Here is a 24,908-nt window from a genome sequence, read left to right as displayed (position 1 = left end):
AACACGGTGTTTAGCACTAGGCCCGGTGAAAGTTTGTGGTGTCGCAAGAAATCAATGCCTAGTATAGGTTCGTCAGTTTTGCACACTAAAAAAAGTCCACTCGAGTTTGCAGTTTGTGGAGATTGAGACGATGTGGGAAGTTGAACCCGAGCATTGTAGTTTAGTTGAATTCATGGCTTGCAGTGAAGTATGATGAGAGCGGATGTTCGCCGACGCTAAGGACGTAGGCAGCAGCAAAACATCGGCGCCTGTGTCCCCTAGGAAAAGGTAGCCCAACGAAATGTCTTTAATGTAAAGTTGTCTGCAATTATCCGATCGTTCCTGGACAGAATAGAGCACTGGGGGGTGCCTGTCATGTTGTGCGCGGGAGTCACCACCCGGACCTACCTGCGATTGGCGTTTGGGAAGTAGCGGGGTGGTCTGCAGTTCCGTACCGCCTCACCAAACCGTGTGTGGAAGTAACAGTACAGGTACTGTGGTTGCATTTCCTGCGGAAAGTTCGTTGCCAGTGGCGGTGGCCGAGGTTCAGTTGCCGCAGCAGGCTCAGTTGTAGGAGGGGGCGTGACCGTGGGTGGAGCTGGTGATGTCCCAGTTGCTTGTTTACTGCTTCCTGGAGCGAGTGGAATGGTCGGCACAGGGCGATTAGCTTGAACCTGAGACTTGTCAGCTAGGCAGTAGCTGGTGAAATGGATGCATCGTGTAGCTTGTCAGCAATTGTCATTCTTTGCTCGACAGGTTCGGGAGACCTCTGAGCCAGAGCAAAATGGATGTGAGGAGATAGTTTATCTGACCAGATGGCGAGGAGAGCTGTGTCAAAGAGTAGATCGGCGCTGACCAGGGCATGTAGCCGTCTCCAGAGCTGGGAAGGTTTGTCATTGCCTAGTTGCTCGATGTGGAGGAGCACTTGCCGTATTGCTGCCTCAGTTGAGCATGTAAGCTGACGTAGAACTGTCTTTTTGGCTAGAGTGTACCGGGTAGATGAGTCCGAGGTGTCGACCAGGTCAGCAATCAAGTCCTGCTGGTCGTGCAGGTGGGTGATGAGGCACAGAAACCTGGTTGACTTGTCGAGTTTGTAATGGTCGAACACTTCGTCCACAATTTTGAACCAGGTTGTAGCTCTGTCGGGATTAAACTGTGGCAGCGTCGGTAAGCGTTGTAGAATGTTCGGAAGAACAGGTTGAGTTGAGTTCATCGGGGCACTGCCTGACTCGAGCTGTTGTTGCTGTAGTATTCCAGGAGAGTGTGCCTCCAGGGTATGTGGCAACGACGGCTGTTCAGGTGGCAGCATGAAGGTGACATGTTGTGGTTGAGCGTGATCTGTCATAACACGGAAGGCTGACACGGGTGAGACACTGTAATGTGTCGATTGCAGTTGCAGAAGCTCAACACGTTGTGGGTGTGTTCGGATTGATGCATTGCGGACGACTGACACGTATGAGGCACCGAGATGTGCTGAGAATGGTAGCGGAAGCTCAACTGGAGCCAGCGTGGAGGTGACAGGTGAGAAAAAGTTCAAAGTTTGAGAATGCATGTTAGTCCGCGGAAAGCTCGACGTAAGATCAGAGCTGGGGCCACCTGTGTTCCTGGCAGGCTGAGGAGGTGTGGGCTGTCCAAAAGCACAGAGTGGGAAATGATGTCGAACATGAGACGGAATGCGTGAATGTTCACTGTTCATAGTCACTCCACTCAAAACAGTGTGCGGATAAGGTGAATGTCCTGGCACAAAACACTGAGGTGTAGCAGTGGGACAGACGTGGAGGTCAGGCACAGATAACAAGTTATTGTTCCTGTTGCAGGCCGAGGTATCAAAAAAGGAGGAAGGCATGTGCTGATGCTGAACCGAGGCAGGCGCGGGTGTGGTCAGATCCTGAGGAGATTGACCTGTGAACGAATCAGTTCCAGCCACGTGGCAGGTATCCACATGGTACTGCATGGATTTCGGCATGGCAAATCGTTGTCCTGGAGGTAGTAGGTTGTCCGACGAAGCAGTTGCAGAAATCGGCATTAGTCCTGCACTGCACGGAGATCCGTAAGAGGTAACTGCATAGTCAATGAGGGAGGGCACATGTGGCAGGAACAAAGGCGTTTGATAGCCGGAGTCATACGCACTCCTAACCTCACTTATTGTTGCAGGCTTGAAAACGTCCAGCGAAATCATTGAGTGAGAGGCATCGTGTTGCAGTCCTGGCGGGTGTACATCGCCCGCAACATGATGCATGTCGATCACAAAATCCGGCGTTAGGCGCTGGGCCGAAGTCATTGTTCGAATGCTCGAATGCTGTGTTGATGTAATACACGCGAAAATAACCGACGCAGAGGTTGCGGACACAGTAAAACGGCAAAAACAGAAGATGTTACAACTGAGGGTCACAAGTGGGGGCGGGGGGGGGGGGGGTTCGGGTTGGTTTCACCAATAATCACCCCTTTAGCAGTAGTTCATTTATTAACCTTAACACATACAAGGATCACAAAGAACTGAACTGAACATGGCGGAACAGCCAAAGGTAATGCTTATAGTCCAAAGATGAATGCGTATCGATGTTGGTGTTGATTTCATCGGCGCCACAAACTGTTGTAACTCTCTCTAATTATTTATTTAAGACATATAATGATTTATGGTACTCTTGCTTACCACTGAAAATAAATAATATTAAATCAAAAAGAAAAATTAAACTCTTAAATGGTACACTCATGACCTTGCTTGTATCAGGGAAAAGATACTTTCACTGTAAAAGATACATGAAAAATTCCAAATGTGGCACAGAGCAGAATGACATTTCTTATAAAGCTTACCTGAAATGTAAAATAATATTATAAGCTGTGGGAGATGGGATACTAGCTGTGTGGCAGAAGAATAGTGACACAGCTTAGAGATATGGTTTCCACACTATTTATTAGTAAGCACATGGGCGATTTCATCTCAAATCATACAGGTGAAGATGAATATGTCACATTACTATTTCAAAATTTGTTGAAAAAAATATATGTTGAAGTTCCACATGATACCTGTCCAATACTATGATATTTTGATTTTCAGGTGATTTGTTAAAACAACACAGAACTCTCGAAATGAGAGTATTTGTGAAAATGTCATAACAAAATCGAAACTTGTAATAAGGAAACCAAAAGTGATAGAGATCAATAAATACATTGTTCCCAACACTATGAGACAAGATTAACTCATACACACTTCTGAGCTTTTTTCATTATTATTATTATTATTGTTATTATTGGTCTTTTTCATTAAATTATGAAAATTTGTAACTTTTTGCAAATTTAAAAATTATGTTTTGAAAATATGAACAGTCACAGGATGTTAACTGTCTTGAGGAGTGATAAAGTGGAAGAAATTCTAACTGTCAGCTATGACATTAATGCATGATATCAAAATATTTGTACATAAAGATAAAAGAATCTGAAATTTTTTGGTTATTTATAAATTATTTTCTCCAAAACCCCATCCTACATGTTCTAAAAATTTCATGGTACATGAGTTGCCCATTGTACTTTGGGAATGTACAATCAGAGTGGGCTTGTCTGTACAAAATGCTTGTCTGTACAACATGTGAGATATTTTTAGGTAGACCTATCTCTACTCTCAAGGTCAAAACTTCATGGACACTTAAATATTTACACTGATCACTGATTTTCAGTAAATGTCATGAAAAACTGGTATTTATACATCAAAATAGTTACTTTATAATATCATAAGTGAGTGGGAAAACAGTTCATAATTTTGTTCGAAAGCATTTTATGACAAAATGAGATGGAGAATATTTATACCAATTTTTCTTTTATATCATTCACAAATTATTTTTGTCTTCTATCACGATTTTACTTCTTCATGACTTTCCAAGAATTAAAATTGCCTACAATGTAACAATCAACAGTGCACTGTTGAAAAGAGTTCACTTGTTTTTTTTTCATCTGCTTCTCATTGAACTTGTAAAGTTGAGATGAATTTGCACATGGACAAGGATGAGCCGTCAAGAGCAGTACTTGGGAAATGGGAACTGCATACTGATCTTTTGATGATGGTCATTTGAAAGCATTAGCAGGAACATGATGTGGCATAAAGGAGACAGTTATATCTTGCAGCTCATGAGAGACACTTATTATCTGTCCCACCCACCAATGATTGTAATACACACAAGAAACGAAGTGTCTCACTACAAAGTCTTCTAATGTATACTGTGATCTCTGCATTTCACACACAGAAACAGGCTGCATTTTGTGGAGAAGTGTTCTTGCAATGTATATGCCCCTCCGTGATGCAACCCAGAAGTGACTTGATTGACTTCCTACCCCAGGCTTCATAGCAGACCACTCTTCTCTCTTTTTTAAATGGGATTCCATCAATGTATTTTCATTGAGAATTAAGAGTTTCATGGTTGTACTTATGTTGATATGGTGTGTACCAATCCAGTAGCATCTCTTACTGCATCAACTGCTACATGCTGGGGATTAAATCTTGTTGCAAGATGTTTGCTGAGACTTCCTACTCCATCAATGCACTTTTTCCATGATATGTTGCTGAAAACATCCATTTTTTTTCTCAATTCCTGTACTGCAGTATTGACCAACCTCATAAAGCAGAAAGCATATTTTAAAATGAGATACTGCACCATCAGTCACATACACATGTTTAGGAAATGATTGACTTCTAGATGCTATGTCATCAATTATCATACTGACAGCATAGGATGCATGTGCACTGTCATGAATGAGATCATCACTGACAACAGTAAAACAGTATGCTGTTCCAAGGAAGTGAGCTACACATGTGTGCCAGTGGTAACTTTGAATTTTGTTCTGCAAAGCAACAGACAAGTTCTCAGCAAAGTTGAAACGAAGAACTAAGGTGTTAGTATTCTGGGATGTGGCTGTTTTTTACTCATCTGCTATGGCCTGTCTTTGAATCTCCCGGATATGATGCTGAACTACCTCTTCATGGCCCAGTGCCTAACCTCTCTAACAAACTTCTCCAGCTCTAAAGTCTTCTTCACCTACTCTCCTCCCTCCCACTATGCATAGGTTACATCACTGTCAGTATCCTGAAAATGTAGTGCTTCAGCAGTCATCACTTCAGCATCAGGACACATGGCACACTCTTGAAACTGACATTTATCGTGCAGCTCTTCACACATAGACACAAGCATTGGTCCATCTCTGTGTACTTATTTCCTGTGACACTGCTTATGGTGAAATAAACAAGTTTCAAATTAGTGCAATAAATACATATGCATACTTCCTTCACTGGCCGCCATTTTATCCATTTTGGATGTAAGGAGTAGAATTTTGTGAGACAAGTTTTAAAATTTGGGTTATCCTTTTCCATTAGGAGATATGCTTCTCTTTTTGATCTTGTCATATATCTTTCACCTTTTTAACTTTTTTACCATTTTCACTAACAGAGATAACATCAGCCTAGTTATGAATTTGCCTGCTGCAATCTTTGTCATCACTTAGGTAATATTCCAGAGCAACAGTAAGCGTATCATGTTGCTACAGATACCCACAGAAAGAATCTGGGCATCTCCAAATACCTTTCTCATTCGTTATTTTATGAGCTTTTGAAATCAAATTATGTGAGGAAGTGGATACATATTTCTGTATCTGCTTTTTAGAGTACCTACCTGATATCAGTGTCAGTAACTGTGCCTTCTCAGCATAGGTGGCTGCTGGGATACTAGTATTTAGGTTTCGAAACCACACATCACATTTTGTGTGCATATCACTCACTATCTTCAGGTTTCGCACTAAATGCATCTACATTATACACTTCACAAAGTTTTGACGATGTTGCTTGTGTAAAACTTGTTTCGATTTCTTCAACTTTCCTTTTTCATACTCTTTTCTACTTGTGCTTCTTACCTTTCCTGGAGGTCTGAGGGGGGGGGGGGGGATATAGTAGGGGTTACAACCCAAATGCTAACATTCAATGCATCAACAACTTCACACCCAAGAATACAAACATCTGCACTGTCTTCTTCAGTTTCATATTTGGCTGATGGTGATCATTCAGGTGGGTTGTCACTAAATTTCTTCTTGTAGTGAGTGTAGCAATTCCTGCACAAAGGATGTGGTGCTAATACCATTACTTGAGGACCAATATATTTCTGCAATAGCTCTGACAGATTTTCAACTGTGAAGTGTTTTTCACTTTTCTTAAACACCACCTTCTTGTGTCTTTTTTCAGAGACCACACGCCTCACTCTTTCACTACAGTGTTTACTCACTGACACTGCATCTAACAAGAAGTTCAAACCAAACACAAAACTTGATATAGAACAGTTTATGCATAAGTTCTCACTCACTTGATCTAAACAGAAGAGCACTGGAAACAGTGTTGCCACCATGCATATTTTATACTAGAGATTCAGTGATGTGAAACATGCAGAATGTTGAAAAATTTTTAACACTTTACACAGAAAAATATTGCCCACTGTGTTTGCACTGACTACTCAACATATTAACCAAACAATATTTTGTGTAATTCTCGAAAAGTTTTCGAAAGGGGGTTTTGAAGTAAATTCTTCATAAAAATGCAGTTTTTTTATTTATTTTTTATTTTTTTAGTATTAATATTTACTTAACACAGACAGCTGGAGCAGAGAAGATACTGTTTATAATTACATCAGTAGTATCTGGTAAAAAAAAAATTAAGTGGGAAAAATTAACTTCAATTTTGTATTTTTTACTTTAATTTGCAAGTTAAATGAAGCCCATAAGTGTGCGAGTGTCAAGTAAATTTGAATGCACTAACAGGGAGCTTTAACACAAAACACCTGCCAGGTCTCCAGTACTTTTGGTTTATTGGTTACCTTTTTTGTTCTGTAGTATTTTAAGAGTTATTTAGAAAATATACGTTTTCCAATGGGCCATACCATTTACAAAAATTAAGATAAAACAAAAATACTTTATTTCTTAACACTTATGATATAGAGGTCTAACATATATTTTTTTCCAGGGAAATTCATGACCACAGGTTGACCTGTACAATATGAGATGAAATCATCCACATATACATACCATGTGTAAACGTTACAAGTGTACAGAGCATACTAACTCCTAAAATTACACGGGGCAGCGACCCTCATTTACGGAGCCAGGACGTTATGCCATCGCAGAGGTACACCACTTCTCTCCTCACCCCCACAGTGAGGAGTAAATGAGGAGAGGTTGTGGTGGTAGGGCATCATCTGTCTGAATTGATGTGGCTGTGTGATGGTGGATGTGATGGAAGACATGTCATAGTCACCAAGGTGCACCGGGGGGCAAAGGGCACACCAAAAGCACAACATCGGCAATGTGACAAAAGAGTTGCTGCCTATGGCGTTAGCACATAAGGAAGTAGTATCAGTGGCATTTTTAACTGTTGCTGGCTTGGAAGTGACATTTGAAGAGGGAGGCATGTTGGTGGAATTGCCTTGCATTGTTGCATCCACAGGAAGCATTGCAGAGCCAGAGGTAGTGTAAGCCGGGGTGTTGGTAATGAGTGCACCATCTGCTACAAAACGGGAGGTGAGCCCTGCCATGTCACTTGTGGTGGGACGGAGTGTTGTGCAAGAAACTGTGTGTGATGGTGCTTGCACCTGACCACCTGTTCATGTAGGTAGCGGTAGCAGTACACATGAGGTCAGTATCACATAACATGACAGATTTGTCATCAGGCAGGAAATCTTAGAGATTCACATGCACTTGAAAATTGGCTAACAGATGCATAAGAGGTGGTGGGGTGGGGAATGTCTGTTGTGGCAGGTTCACTTAAGTCCATGGCAGTTCACCAACACTGTTATTTGTTTTTCAGCAGTTACAATATCAAAAATGTTTGTATCATGTTTCTACAATTGATATGGTCATGTCAATGGCAGCTGCATGAAGCATCACATAAGAACATGTGGCCAGGTCTGTAGGAATGAAAATTTGTTGTGTCATGTTGTGAGGGAGGTGGCACATGGATGTTTTATACATGTGTAAGTACTGGTCTCTGGGGGCCAGTTCATGTGCTATGAATGCAGTGGATAGAGTGAGGGGCTCGACGTATAGTATTTAGTGAGCGACGCATCAGGGTCATCTTTATGTGTTGTGCGAATGCCAGGAGACCCCATGGAAGCGTCTCCACTCATAATTCTGAGTGGCACATGAGAGCAGCTTTCATCGTCCAATGCCACCATTCCATGAGGCCATTGGATTGAGAGTGTGTATTATAATAATTAAAAAACGGAAAAACTTAAGGTATAGTACAATTGCATTATCAGTAATGTTCTGTGCATACAAATTTAGGCTATTCGGACTTCCTCTCTTACATTTCAATTGTAGGTGCAGGTAGCTGACTTCAGAGACACAAGTTTGTGTCAAAAGTAAAGAAAATGCTCCTTACTTGGCTCCACTTCACTTCAGTAAAAATACTTAATACTGTTGTTAAGTCTTCTCTTATTCCGACTCACATATAATACAAAACGCTCATAATAATTCATTTTTGAGGAATACATTTTAACCATCCTTCTACACATGAGAGAGTGCAACAAAATAATGTGCAAAGAAAAATGAATTATGAATTTTTTTTGTCTGTGCCTTACCGCACATTCATAATTAATATCTTTGCCAATACTTATGGTCAATCACTGTTTCATTTTTTTTTTTTAATAAATTTTAACTTTAGCATATCCAGGGTGTCTTTCACCATGTACCTACGCAGGTGGTAGGCAGTTGCCTGGAACTGGTGCCATCCAAACAGGTAGCATAAGTCATTGAACAGTTGGGATTCAAACTGCCAACCCTGCTCTGATGATGAGGAAGTTGGGCAGCTGCAGACAAAAGTTTTCACTGCTGTGTCTGATGATATGTCGGAAATGGGTGTGGCCTCCACTCATTGCGTCACGCGATCTGTCATTGGCAGAATGTAACGGTAACCATAACATTTGAGGAGTGGTCCTACAATGTCAGTGTGGATGTGCTGGAACCGCCCCTCTGGAATCAGGAATTTACCAAAGGGTACTGTGTTTGGTAGCCAGTTTTTTCCTGCTGGCTTGAAATGGAAATTCTGGTCCACATAGCACAACCCTTTTTGATTTTAGGTCAGACAAACCGTTTTGTGATGAAGCATACGGTAGGGAGCAGCCGTTACAAGCCGCAATCCTTGGACACAGCAAACATAGTGGAGTACGGCCTGTTCATCACGTAGGCATCACGTGCTGCTGCGTGACACGCACACAGTGCTTGAGAGTACTGGAAACTTCTAGAACAAGTGGTGCTGAGTGCAGTACCACCTATAACAAGGCTAGCCGCCATAGTGTTGGGAGAGTGATGGCAGTGATGGAGCAGCTGGTCAGTCGGTCAGATATGGTTTAGCTGGAGTTATGATGCTGTGAGATTGCAGTGCAATGCTGCATAACCATGAGGGGACTTAAGACTCATTTCCATATAGTCAACAGTTCCCCGCCTCTGCTATATTGGGACTTACACTCAGGGAGCAATGAGAAGTTACACTACTAAGAAGGCAGTTAGCAGACTTTGAATACAGAACTGTTTATAAAACGGATGTGCCAAGGGTGCTTCCAGTGGGCATATCTTCATGCAATGATTTATGATTGCATCCAGTGTACTCTGAGATCCCAGCCGAGTTCCGTATTCAAACTCACCCTACAGCCCTCTTTTCAGTGAAGCAAGTGCACAGAAGGCAGCCCACGACCACGAGACCTCCTGCCAAGTAAGTTATTTGATGCACTTTCTTGCAGTCCTTCCACTCCCTCTCAGGACTCGTCAACGGGACAAGACAGGAGGAAAAAACTATTTGGTGCCAGGTGTGTGGTAGGGGTGGATAATCAGCAGAAATGGAGTACAGGAATAGGAAAAAGGGCATCAAATAGCACCAGCACAGAGCCAGTGGGTAGACACATGACGTCTACACAGAGCGTTGTTGCCTCGCTTCAGCGTAAAGTCAGAGGGTAGATACTCAGTGTCTACACAGAGGGTCATCGCATCACGCCAACACAGAGGCAGAGGGTAGATGCACTGCATCTATGCAGAGGGTCATCGCATTGCGCCAATGCAGAGCCAGAGGGTAGATGCACCACATCTATGCAGAGGGTCGTCGCTTCACGTCAATGCAGCACCAGCGTCGCATCATATCGTGGTGGAATCGGAGGGTCACAGGTCCGCGCCACCGCAGCAGCTGACCCATCTCATGTTGAACTCATTGTGGGCAAATCCACATGCTGCAAGCGAGAGCGCCGAGTTCGCCGTACAGGCCACAGGAAACAAGGTTAGTGAAGATGGGAAATGCTGACGCAGTAGACTCAGGTGAGAGTATGCAAGTAAACCCCAGTGAGAACAGATTATATTTAAGTTATAGTGAGGTCACCAAGTTAGTATCACATACATTTGAGGGGGACAGAGAAAAACTGTCCGAATTCCTAGATAATTGTGATAACACTTACAACTTAGTAGATCCTAGTTATAAGCAAGTATTTTTAAAGTTTATTATTGGCTCTGTCCGTAGTAAGCTATTAGTTAGAGATCATACAGAAACGTGGTCTGACGTGAGGGCAATTTTGTTCGAAAATTATGAAAGTAAACGCACTATTGATTACTATACCTGTACCATGTTCAATACTAGGCAACAAAAGGGGGAAAGTGTGGCTCAGTGGGGCTCTCGCACGGATTCCATGCAATTCCATTTTCGAGAAGCAATGAAGAGGGTCACGGATGACAAAGAAACTGCAGGATGCAATGCGTTGATAGGGAAGTTACGACGGGCCATGTTTATACAAGGGTTGTATAATGAGTGGATAAAGACAGTAATACTGGCCCAAGGTGAACCGATCACCCTCTAGAAAGCTACTGATTTAGCAGCTACCAAGGAGTGTGCAATAACCTCGGAAAGAGATAAGCGCCGCGTAGCATCTGTAGCCCGGCCAGAGAAAAGAAGTTGTGTGAAATGTTTTAACTGGGGGAAAGAGGGACACATATCGCATAAGTGTAGGAAAAAGTATACTGTCCAGAAGACAGACACTGTAAAGGAGATTCCCCAAAAGACAGAAAGTAGTCGGCTGCCCCTAAAGAAATCAATGTTCGTGAATTCAAAGGGACTGGATCGCAGGCACAGTGTCCCCCACCAGTACGATGTATGGCATGTAATCTGACGGTGCACTCGCCCCCGTGTACTATAGCAAAGCCAGTGACATGCTTCACGTGTGACCGAATGGGACACTATGCTCGTGATTGTCGCAAAAGTAAGTGGGCTAACATACGTAGGAAAAATGTGCAGGGAAACAAGCAGTGGGTGTAATGCCACAGTTCCATTACTCTGCGTCAGGAATCATAAGAGCTGCTGACTGCATGGGGAAAAATGATTACATATGCGTACAGAGCAAGGATGTGAAAGGCTCTGAAACAAAGTTATTGATAGATATTGGTGCCCATATTAACCTTATACAGTCCAAGGTTCTGAAGGAAAACGTGAAGTGGGATCCTCGAAGGGCGGTAATGATAAAAAGTATCGTAAATGAAGAGGTCAGGACAGAGGGTCCTGTGTCAGTATGTTTAAGCAACGGTGAGGGAAGCAACTGGGTCATGCAGTTCCAAGTAGTGAATGAGTGTATTGATTTGCCATTTGATGGGGTACTGGGACGGGAGTTCCTGGACAAAAATAAAGTCATGTTGGATTGTGGCCATAGGAGAATGCAGGTACAAGGTGAATGGATAGAGTTGCGAGAAGAATGCAAAGAAGCAACCGTCAATAGATTAACTGTACAAAATTATAGAAACGGGAAGACTCTACGAGCATGTTACGCAGCTGTAAAGAGGTTTGGAAAGACGCAAGCCAAGGTCGCCGCATGCACAGAAACAGTCGCTGCAACGCAAACGGATGATAGAGGCCCATTCTGCATAGATAACAAGGGTATTGGTCAAGATAAATAAACAGTGAGGCGTTGTCAGCTGGCTGCCGACTGTGCCATCCCAAGCGGGTTGTACAAAACCAAAGGAAAATGAAACTAAGCAAAGTAAATGGCCGCCCCGAGGAGAAAAGAATCAATGTAAGGTCACAATGAGTAGGAGTGACATGTCTCCAGCCCTGGAGGATTCGGAAGAAATAAGAATTGGGCCACGACAGGAAAGATTTATAAAAGTTCGCATAACAAGAAAACTAGGGAGTGAAACGGTAATTCCGAAACAAGAGGTTACACCAGGGGTCTATATACCAGAAGCCATAGTGACTATCCAAGAGGGGATGTGCATAACAAGTGTAATGAACACCAGGGAACAAGAGGTCCTTTTTATTGCACCGGAGGTATTAGCGGAACAAAATCCGCCAACAAGCAGTTGTAAAATCGACATGCACCACAGGGAAAGAAAGATGGGACAAAACCACAACAGAGCTTGTTGAAAGAAAACATGCGTATAGAGCACTTAAACCAAGAAGAGCAAGAAGCCGTACAGGTGTTGTGTTTGGTGTATAATGATGTCTTTCATTTACCGGGGGACGTGCTCACATACACCACTGTAGTGAAGCACCAGAATCCACTAGAACCTGAAGCAGAAGGGACGGTCATAAATCAGAGGCCTTACCAAATCCCCCAAGCCCAGCAGAAAGCACTGAAAAGGAAATAGATGGCATGCTGGATGTGGCATGCTGGATGATGGCATAATATCACCAAGTACCAGTCCATTTAACTTCCCTCTGTTATTACTACCTAAGAAGCTTGATGCCAGCAGCACACAAAAGTGGAGAGTGGTTGTCGATTATTGGAAATTAAATGATATGTTGTTAAATATGGTCTACCCACTACCCAGAATTGATGAAACACTAGATAGCCTAGGGAAGGCAAAGTATTTCTCAACCCTAGATCTCACGAAAGGGTACTATCAAGTCCTGATAGACAAACGGGATCGAGAAAAGACGGCATTTAGCACACCTACAGGCCATTATGAATACAATAGGATGGTGATGGGCATGAAGATGGCTCCATCCACATTTCAATGGTTAATGAATACCGTACTCACGGGTGTACAGGAAAATAAAGTGTTCATTTGCCTAGACAACACTGTCGTGGGTGCATCACTTGAGGACCATAATGCGCAAGTTGAGGAAGTATTTGATCACTTATCGAAAGCAAACCTGAAATTGCAAGTCGACAAATGTGAATTCCTAAGGACGGAAGTTATGTTTTTGGGGCACGTTTTGACAGCGGAAGGTCTGAAACCCAATTCCACTAAAGTAGCAGCAATAGAAAAGTATCCGCGACCAGGACAACTGCTGACTTAAAAAGTTATCTGGGTATGATCGGATACTACCAAAGATTTTTGAGCAACTTTAGCAAAATTGCAAAATTCCTACATGAACTATTAAAGGAAGGAGTTCTGTATGTTTGGGTGGAAGCGCAGGAAGAGGCGTTTCAAACATTGAAAGAGAAGTAAACCAAGCCACCGATACTACAGTATCCAGACTTCACTAACGAGTTTTTATTAATGACTGACACCAGTAAGTACACATTAGGGGCATATATGAGTCAAGGTCCAATGGGAAAGAATTTACCAATTGCATACATATCACATACTCTCAACAAGGCAGAGTTGAATTACAGTACAATAGAGTGAGAGTGCTTGCCATAGTATGGGCAGTTAAGTATTTCCGACCGTATCTCTTTGGAAGGAAGTTCAAGATACTCACGGACCATAAACCACTGATGTGGTTAGGTAGCATTATGTATCCATCATCAAGATTAATGAAGCTTTGGTTAAAGTTAGAAAAATACGATTACCAAATCATATATAAGGAAGGAAAGCAAAATCGTGTGGCCAACACGCTATCACGCATTTGGAGTGTACAAGAAGGCGACAAACAAACACAGTAGGTTACAAAGAGAGGCACAAATGAGACTGACAGGCACGAAGATAAGCAAGGGGCTGCCGCAGCTAAGACCGCAATCAAGGACTCGAATAGCGATGAGATAATGGAGACAGAAGTGACAGTTGAGACAGCAGACCCTGAAGAGACAGCTGATGCGACCGAGACAAGCGGAGACAGTAACACAACCCAGATAAACAAAGATGATGTTCTGAGTGCAGAGGACAAATTGGCAATTCTAAAGTAGATGTACATATCTCCCATAGGAGGCCATCAAGGAATGGGAAGAACGTATAAACAAATAAAACAGTACTATACATGGCTGGGTATGAAAGCTGACATAGAGAAGTTCATCAAGAAATGCGAAAGTTGCCAAAAGAACAAGATCACACAAGCTATGACTTAGCAACCACTAGAGCTAATTCCGACCCCAGAATTTATATTTGAGCGCAGTGATATTGATATAGTAGGTCCATTACCCATTACCCAGTCTGGGCACAAATATATTTTGAGTTTTCAAGACTCTCTCATGAAGTTTGTAATAGCTGAACCGATAGCTTGGCAAGACGCTGATACGGTTGCACGAAAATTGGTGGAAAGCATTATTTTAAAATTTGGGATCCTGATGGCTCTGTTGAGTGACATGGGAAGCAATTTCATAGGCGATACCATGAAACGAGTCTGCAAATTACTGAGAATAGAGAATACAAATGACAGCATATCATCCGCAGTCCAATGGAGCGCTACAACGTACACACCGTACCCTGATGGAGATGCTACGACACAATGTGAACCAGGACCAGACAGATTGGAACGAATGGGTTGCATTTGCATGTTTTGTGAACAATACTACTCATAGTACCACGAGATACACACCATTCGAATTGTTCTTTGGCAGGAAGTGCAATTTGCCGGGATGGCTACAAAAGAAACCAGCAAACATAATCTACAATTATGACGATTATGTGACAGAGATTCGACAGCAACTACAAATGTTACACCAAGATGCCCATGAGGCAACACAAGTGTGCAAAGAAATAAACAAGAATAACTACGACAAAACACAATACACAAGGGAATTTAGAAGGAATGATCGCATATTGCTGTATGATGAGAGCGTGTGTTGGGGACAATTGAAGAAATTAGATAGCCAATGGCAAGAGCCATTTAATGTGGTTGATGTGCAAGAACCTAACATAGTGATTAGGCTATATGGGAAGAAATGTATAAAAGTGCATGCCAATAGGCTGAAGGAATTTTACTGAACAGAAATGTGGACATTCTATTAGAAGACATGATGTAAAAGGAAGAAGGACCGCAGGCGATAAAGGAGCAGAAGAGTGACAAGTAAGTTTCTATTACAGATGCCAAGGATGAAGGTACTGTGGGTGACAGCGATAGTCGGGATTATCTTGCAGATCAGCCTCGCGGGATGAGAAGCGCCACCACACGATGTACGAGTGCAAAAATTCCAGTCAGCACCGGGGATTTACTATAACAACCAGGGCAGCATGAGTTTGTACAGCACAGCATAGAGAGTGGTGAGTTATTTTAACCTCAAGGAACTGCATGACAAATTGGAGGACACACCAGTGGTTGCCAATAGAGCGGTAACACATTGCATGGGTAAGCTGAATCAGGCAAAGTTAAGCACCAGAGAGTGCGAGAATGCACGGCATACTGTGAAATGGCATGTGAGTCAATTTTTTAGATCAAAAGAGTTGATTGATCAGTTGGCTAGGCATGAATGAGGGTCAAAAGACAAAGAACAAGTGACCATTGTGAGAGCGTCACTGACAGGGGTGAATCAAACACTTAACACAGTAACTAAGAATACTCAGATAATTGCAGAAGGAATAAGAAATCTAAGTATGCATGTAGATGGTTGGTTGTTTTTGGGGGGAGGAGACCAGACAGCGAGGTCATCGGTCTCATCGGATTAGGGAAGGAAGGGGAAGGAAGTCAGCCGTGCCCTTTCAAAGGAACCATCCCGGCATTTGCCTGGAGTGATTTAGGGAAATCACGGAAAACCTAAATCAGGATGGCCGGACGCAGGATTGAACTGTCGTCCTCCCAAATGCGAGCCCAGTGTGTTAGCCACTGCGCTACCTCGCTCAGTATATGCATGTAGAGGATTATGAGTTTAGCACTACTAGGAAGGTACCACATGCCCTGATTCTCTTAACTATTACAGAGCAAATAATGCAGATTACTGGTATGTTCAATGAACTCGAGAGGAAATATGACTTATTAGCGTCTGCAATAGTGAACGTGCAGAAAGGTCTTTTAGAATCACACTTGATTAACCCTGTACAGGTGGTCAAGTATTTAGAACTGATAAAAGAAGGTTTAAGAGACAAAAAGTTCCCCGTTGAACTCATGAAGGACCAAGGGTATCTGTTACTTCGTATAATAGATATAGATGTAGTTCTTGCCAGCACTACATTCAGTTATGTGTTAAATGTACCTTTAGTGGATAGTAACATATATACATTATATAGAATATGGATATTACCCACAGAGTATGATCAGGCAAAGAAATTGTTTGCTATATAGAGCCTGAGAAAAACTACTTGCTGGCTGATGATGCGAAACGACAGTATGCGCTACTGTCCCGTGACCAGTTACACTGTAAAATGGTCACACCGAGAAGTCAGATTTGCAAGCAGAGGTTTGTTTTAATGTCCACCTATGACCACAAGCGATGTGAAGCTCGTATGTTGCAGCCTGTAAGAGAAGTTCCAAAAGATTGCAATCAAAAGTATATGATATTGAATGAAAGTATCTGGACGCAGATACAAGACAATGAATGGCTGTATGTCACGCCCAAGGATGAGGGTTTAATGATATTGTGCAATGAGTTACCCCCTAATGATCTTATCATAAGAGGTACTGGTAAATTAACATTTACAAGTCAGTGCAAAGGATATGGTGCGCAAGTCATGCTACAAGGTGACTATGTAATTAGTACTAATGTAAGCAAGAATAACATAGTACCTACGTTAAGTTTAGATATAGACTGTTGTATGATAAATGAGGAGAAGCAGGAGGTCACAAAAATACCTGTATCGTTACCCTTAGAACATAGAAAAATTGCGAGAAAATGTGTGAAAAGTGCAAACAATTCAGTGTTTACCGTAATAATATGTGCTTGGTGTGTCATATTGCCAGAAAAACAACCAAAATAAAGACTAAGGACACAGAAAAACGCTATAAAGACATTGACTGCATAGCAACCACCGTCCTACAACAGTGATATGAACGTATTTCTCGATTCCGGTTATTGCTACTGTGAAAAGTGAGCTTACAAAGAAATAATATGTGTGAAATGTAAAACAAAATTTCATTTTCAATGTGCAAATGCGACTTCTAATGGAAAATATGGTTATGTGTAAAATGTGATCAAAATGAATTGAATAGTAAACTTAAAAAGGACTGTAAAAACAAAATTATTATGGCGTTAATAGAAGAAATACATATATTAAAATACAAATGTGATGAACTTTCATATATGATAACAGAAAATCGTAGTACAACTCGCACTGATAAAAGACTAGATCCTGGCACCCAAGTTTCAAGCGATGATATTTCGTCTTGTTGTAAAAGATGCAAGAAAAATGTGAAAAATGGTGTGAAGTGCAACGAATGCTGTCTACTATTTCACTTTAGATGTGGAAAAGTTGATCTATCCCTTACAGAAGACAGAAGACATGACATTGTTGACAAACTGTAAATGTGAGGAATGTAGGACAAGATCTAATGCTATAAGCCATCAGGAAGTTTACCATAGTGAATTTACAACAACAATGGACACACTAAATAACAAAACACTGTCTCAGTCCATAGGGCAAACAAATTTTCAGAAAAGCAGCACAGGATGGATTATGCCTCGACTGCATCGTAAGGTAACAAACAACACAAACGTGAATAGTTATCTTAAACTTCGTACAATCCCTGAACATGAGAATAGATACTCACCTCTAACTCATGTAAACAATGATAGTGATCATCAAGTGACAGTCCAAAGAAGACATACCCCAAACAAAACTGTGATAAAACAATCTCATCAAACAAACACAAAGGTACTATGAAAAAATAAACACTATAATAACCTAAAAGTTTTCTCAGATAGTTTCGGAAGAGGGTTAGCTATAAAACTGAAAACAGATGATGCAGCAGGAAGGTTCAAAATTCAGGGACTAGTAAAACCTAATGCAAGATTAAGCCAAGTTGTTGACAGTGTTGAAGGAGAATGCAAGAATCTTTCATCAAACGACTATGCAGTAATTATAGGAGGTGCTAATGATGTGTATCACAATGAAACAGTTGCAGCAACAAAAGCACTGAAAGAGTCACTGGGTAAGCTAACACATACCAATGTAATAGTGGCTAAAATACCTCACCATTATGAGCTAATAGAACAATCATGTGTGAACAATGAAATTAAAAAAGCAAATAACCTCTATGATTCAGTATGTAAACATTTCAAAAATGTAACAGTGATTGACATGAATGATATTTCAGACTGCTGCCACACCACAATTGTGCCCCCTAGCAAACCTTGTCACTGTAACAGAGCTTATCATACAAGCCATGGTCAGCATCTAAATGGCTTAGGAAAGTCACATCTAAGCAAAAAAAATACTTGGGATTGTAAGAGAAAAATTAAGCTCTGCTAATAAAACAATTTATAGGCTTCAGTTCAAAGATATGGAGATATGATACAGGGAAACTCCCAGTAGTGACCAAATCCAACACAAGTTGGATTCGGTCACAACAGTTTGCAAGGGACAGTAAAGATAATGCAACAGAAAAAGCAACAAGTATTCCTCCCAGTAACAAAAATGATTTAAAGTTAATTTCATGTTAATGTACAATCCCTAAGACATAAGGTTAATGAGTTACAGTACTTGGCAGACAAAATTAACTATAGCATACTGTGTATTAATGAGCATTGGCTGTATGACTCAGAAACAGAGTTGTGTGTACCTTATGGTCCAAGCCACAAAATACTGTAGAACAAATATTGCACATGGTGGAGTTGCAATCTGCATCAAAGAAAACTTAAATCTGCAGCATTCAGTGATAGACCTACACAAACATTGCATTGAAGGTGTGTTTGAAGTAGCAGCCATAGTATTGCATACCCAAAAAATTATCATTGCTTCTGTGTATCGTACACCAGCCTCTGATGAGGAAGTTCTTATAGATAAACTAAATTCATAATCAAGTTATTCACTAAACACAAAAATCACAAAATTTTTATTGCAGGTGACTTCAATATAGATATAAGGGAAAGTAGAAAAAATGTAAATGACATGGTTAACAGCCTAAAGGTACTAAAAAGCTACTGTATAAATGAAAAGCCTACTCGACTAGATACATGCCTTGACAATGTAATTAGTAATGTAAATCAGGATCAACTAAAGCATGATGTGATTAAGTTAGAGTTATCTGATCATGATGGGATATGGGTCAGAATAGGCAGTATGAAACCAGAGAGAACTAAACAGTTAGTCACTTTCAGAATACTAAAAAGAGAGCAATATTGTACAATTGGAACATGAACTGAAGGTAGTAGATTGGTCAAATACACTACACAATATAAAAAGTCTTGTTGAATGTTTCTCTATGTTTTTATATATCATTAAAAATGCAGTAGATAGTCACTGTCCACTTATCACAAAAAGACGCACCCCTAACAACAGAAAAAATCCTCAGCACTCTAACAAGTGGTATACTCCAGAGCTCAAGCAAATGAGGACACTGCTACTTATACTAAAAAATAATACTGATAAAAATGAGGAAGCGAGGAAACACTATGTGACCCTTAAGAAGTTGTACAAATATGAAATAAAATCAGCTAAATGTAAAGTAAATGATGAATATATTGCAGGCTCAAAAATGCCTGTCAAGCAGCTTGGAATATAATAAGAAGTGAAATCAATATGAGCAAACAGGAAGCCACAGTGCCTATAGATTGCAACATCGTTAACGAATATTTTATGAATTGTGCCAGCTCTCATTCTTTTTCTTCTTTTGGTAAAAATAATTCTGATAATACTTGAGCTGCTGCAACCCTTCTTAAACACCAGCAACCAAGAAATTCTTTTGGTCAAAAATCACCTCCGGCCACATTATCAAATCTATAAAGAAACTTAAAAACTCAAAAACAGAGGACTATTATGGGCTTAGTTACAATATTGTTAAACACATAACCACTGCAATCTTAATGACACTAACATATCTGACGAATCACATACCTGAAGGAGTATTCCCTGAATGTCTGAAAATGACAGTTACACTCCCAATCTACAAGAAAGGTGACAGAAAAATACCAAACAATTATAGACATATATCAATAGTTCCCATTATATCAAAAGTAATAGAAAACTGCATATATATCCAAATTTACAATTATTTTAAAAGTAATAAATTATTGAGTAAGAACCATTTTGGCTTTCGATCTGAACTATTGACAAGCAAAGCAGTTGAATGCCTCCTTAGTAATATATATGAAGGATATGAAAACAAGAAACTCACTTGTACTACACTGTTAGATTTAACAAAAGCCTTCGACTCAGTCACACATGAAATAATGATAAAAAAAACTAGAACATTATGGTATTGTAGATAAACCATCCATTACAATTTTTTCAATCATACTTAAGCAATAGGGTACAATTAGTAAAAACAAACTATCAAAAGTCAACACCCATGAAAGTAAAGAGAGGAATTCCACAAGGCTCAGTGCTTGGCCCTTTCCTGTTCATTGTTTACATCAATGACTTCTCAAATTATATGCCATGCAACAATGTACTGTATACTGATGATATGACACTAATAACAGATGGAGAAAATCTGCAAGATGTCACAGAATACAACAAAGTAGTAACTAAAATGAGCAGTGACTAGTGCAGAGCCAACCTTTTATCAATAAACAAATTGAAAACTGAAGAAATTTACTTCACCCTGAAACCAATTAAACATAATACAAAAAATGTCAAGTTACTAGGTTTACATATAGATCAAAATCTTACATGGGACAGACACACAAATTATCTATGTGGCAAACTTGCTCGAACTCTCTTTCTATTACACAAGCTGAGACATGTTATCAGTAAAAATCTGCTAATCTCCACATACTTTGCTTTTTTCCATTCAGAACTGCAATATGGGGTACTTCTCTGGCGTAACTCAGTGGGTTCAAGTACCATCTTCAAGTGGCAGAAGAAAGCATTTTAGGACTAACACCAAGACAAAATTGCAAAAATCATTTTAAAGAACTAAAGATAATGACACTACCTAGTATATACATTTATAATTGTTTAATATATGCTAAAGAGAATGTAAAGAACTTTAATTTAAGATCTGAAGTGCATGTTCATAATACTCAAAATAATAGTAAAATAGACCTACCATACACAAGGCTGACATTAACACAAAAGAGCCATAAACACCTTAGCTTGAAAATTTATAACAAACTCTCAAAGGCTGTGAGCGAACTACCAATGAATAACTTTAAGCAAACAATAGAAGTGTGGTTCAAATGTATGTCGTATTACTCACTTGATGAGTTTCTAAACAGTGACACAAAAGAGATATGCTACATGAAACAAAAAACTGCCATATGAATTATACCTATATGTTTGTGACAGCAATGTACCAACAAAGACTTTTACATGGATACGTAAGATGTAGCATAAATATATCTTGATACTATTGTATATTTAACTGTTATGATGTATTATTATTATTACTATTGTGAATGAATAACTGTTGTATTATCAATATTACTTTAGTATGCGTATCTGCTTGCCCTGCACAGGCACAATTATGTACAATAATAATTATTGTAATTTAAAAAAAAATGTATTGAACACACTGATGATTACAATTCTATGGAAAACACATTGAAAGGCAAATAAAGATTCTGTTGTTGTTGTGGTCTTCAGTCCTGAGACTGGTTTGATGCAGCTCTCCATGCTACTCTATCCTGTGCAAGCTTTTTCATCTCCCAGTACCTACTGCAACCTACATCCTTCTGAATCTGCTTAGTGTATTCATCTCTTGGTCTCCCTCTACGATTTTTACCCTCCACGCTGCCCTCCAATACTAAATTGGTGATCCCTTGATGCCTCAGAACATGTCCTACCAACCGATCCCTTCTTCTGGTCAAGTTGTGCCACAAACTTCTCTTCTCCCCAATCCTATTCAATACTTCCTCATTAGTTATGTGATCTACCCATCTAATCTTCAGCATTCTTCTGTAGCACCACATTTCGAAAGCTTCTATTCTCTTCTTGTCCAAACTATTTATCGTCCATGTTTCACTTCCATACATGGCTACACTCCATACGAATACTTTCAGAAATGACTTCCTGACACTTAAATCAATACTGGATGTTAACAAATTTCTCTTCTTCAGAAACGCTTTCCTTGCCATTGCCAGTCTACATTTTATATCCTCTCTACTTCGACCATTATCAGTTATTTTGCTCCCCAAATAGCAAAACTCCTTTACTACTTTAAGTGCCTCATTTCCTAATCTAATTCCCTCAGCATCACCCGACTTAATTAGGCTACATTCCATTATCCTTGTTTTGCTTTTGTTGATGTTCATCTTATACCCTCCTTTCAAGACACTGTCCATTCCATTCAACTGCTCTTCCAAGTCCTTTGCTGTCTCGGACAGAATTACAATGTCATCGGCGAACCTCAAAGTTTTTATTTCTTCTCCATGAATTTTAATACCTACTCCGAATTTTTCTTTTGTTTCCTTTACTGCTTGCTCAATATACAGATTGAACAACATCGGGGAGAGGCTACAACCCTGTCTTACTCCCTTCCCAACCACTGCTTCCCTTTCATGTCCCTCGACTCTTATAACTGCCATCTGGTTTCTGTACAAATTGTAAATAGCCTTTCGCTCCCTGTATTTTACCCCTGCCACCTTTAGAATTTGAAAGAGAGTATTCCAGTCAACATTGTCAAAAGCTTTCTCTAAGTCTACAAATGCTAGAAACGTAGGTTTGCCTTTCCTTAATCTTTCTTCTAAGATAAGTCGTAAGGTCAGTATTGCCTCACGTGTTCCAGTGTTTCTACGGAATCCAAACTGATCTTCCCCGAGGTTGGCTTCTACTAGTTTTTCCATTCGTCTGTAAAGAATTCGTGTTAGTATTTTGCAGCTGTGACTTATTAAGCTGATAGTTCGGTAATTTTCACATCTGTCAACACCTGCTTTCTTTGGGATTGGAATTATTATATTCTTCTTGAAGTCTGAGGGTATTTCGCCTGTCTCATACATCTTCCTCACCAGATGGTAGAGTTTTGTCAGGACTGGCTCTCCCACGGCCGTCAGTAGTTCCAATGGAATATTGTCTACTCCGGGGGCTTTGTTTCGACTCAGGTCTTTCAGTGCTCTGTCAAACTCTTCACGCAGTATCATATCTCCCATTTCATCTTCATCTACATCCTCTTCCATTTCCATAATATTGTCCTCAAGTACATCGCCCTTGTATAGACCCTCTATATACTCCTTCCACCTTTCTGCTTTCCCTTCTTTGCTTAGAACTGGGTTTCCATCTGAGCTCTTGATATTCATACAAGTCGTTCTCTTATCTCCAAAGGTCTCTTTAATTTTCCTGTAGGCGGTATCTATATTACCCCTAGTTAGATAGGCCTCTACATCCTTACATTTGTCCTCTAGCCATCCCTGCTTAGCCATTTTGCACTTCCTGTCGATCTCATTTTTGAGACGTTTATATTCCTTTTTGCCTGTTTCACTTACTGCATTTTTATATTTTCTCCTTTCATCAATTAAATTCAATATTTCTTCTGTTACCCAAGGATTTCTACTAGCCCTCGTCTTTTTACCTACTTGATCCTCTGCTGCCTTCACTACTTCATCCCTCAAAGCTACCCATTCTTCTTCTACTGTATTTCTTTCCCCCATTCCTGTCAATTGCTCCCTTATGCTCTCCCTGAATCTCTGTACCACCTCTGGTTCTTTCAGTTTATCCAGGTCCCATCTCCTTAAATTCCCACCTTTTTGCAGTTTCTTCAGTTTTAATCTACAGGTCATAACCAATAGATTGTGGTCAGAGTCCACATCTGCCCCTGGAAATGTCTTACAATTTAAAACCTGGTTCCTAAATCTCTGTCTTACCATTATATAATCTATCTGATACCTTTTAGTATCTCCAGGGTTCTTCCATGTATACAACCTTCTTTCATGATTCTTAAACCAAGTGTTAGTTATGATTATGTTGTGCTCTGTGCAAAATTCTACCAGGCGGCTTCCTCTTTCATTTCTGTCCCCCAATCCATATTCACCTACTATGTTTCCTTCTCTCCCTTTTCCTACACTCGAATTCCAGTCACCCATGACTATTAAATTTTCGTCTCCCTTCACAATCTGAATAATTTCTTTTATTTCATCATACATTTCTTCAATGTCTTCGTCATCTGCAGAGCTAGTTGGCATATAAACTTGTACTACTGTAGTAGGTGTGGGCTTCGTATCTATCTTGGCCACAATAATGCGTTCACTATGCTGTTTGTAGTAGCTTACCCGCATTCCTATTTTCCTATTCATTATTAAACCTACTCCTGCATTACCCCTATTTGATTTTGTGTTTATAACCCTGTAGTCACCTGACCAGAAGTCTTGTTCCTCCTGCCACCGAACTTCACTAATTCCCACAACCTATCCATTTCCCTTTTTAAATTTTCTAACCTACCTGCCCGATTAAGGGATCTGACATTCCACGCTCCGATCCGTAGAACGCCAGTTTTCTTTCTCCTGATAACGACATCCTCTTGAGTAGTCCCCGCCCGGAGATCCGAATGGGGGACTATTTTACCTCCGGAATATTTTACCCAAGAGGACGCCATCATCATGTAATCATACAGTAAAGCTGCATGCCCTCGGGAAAAATTACGGCTGTAGTTTCCCCTTGCTTTCAGCCGTTCGCAGTACCGGCACGGCAAGGCCGTTTCGGTTATTGTTACAAGGCCAGATCAGTCAATCATCCAGACTGTTGCCCTTGCAACT

General features: G+C 40.5%; 1 protein-coding gene across 1 annotated transcript in view; it reads right to left on the bottom strand.

Annotated features, from left to right (window-relative positions):
- The window catches only part of LOC124606460 (amine oxidase [flavin-containing] A), a 270,234-nt gene that overhangs the window by 220,514 nt on the left and 24,812 nt on the right, over positions 1–24,908 (bottom strand). The window lies entirely within an intron of this gene.

The sequence above is a fragment of the Schistocerca americana genome, chromosome 3 (assembly GCF_021461395.2).
Source record: "Schistocerca americana isolate TAMUIC-IGC-003095 chromosome 3, iqSchAmer2.1, whole genome shotgun sequence".
NCBI lineage: Eukaryota > Metazoa > Arthropoda > Insecta > Orthoptera > Acrididae > Schistocerca > Schistocerca americana.
The sequence above is the reverse complement of the archived record's forward strand: the minus strand, read 5'-3'. Positions and strand labels throughout refer to the sequence as shown.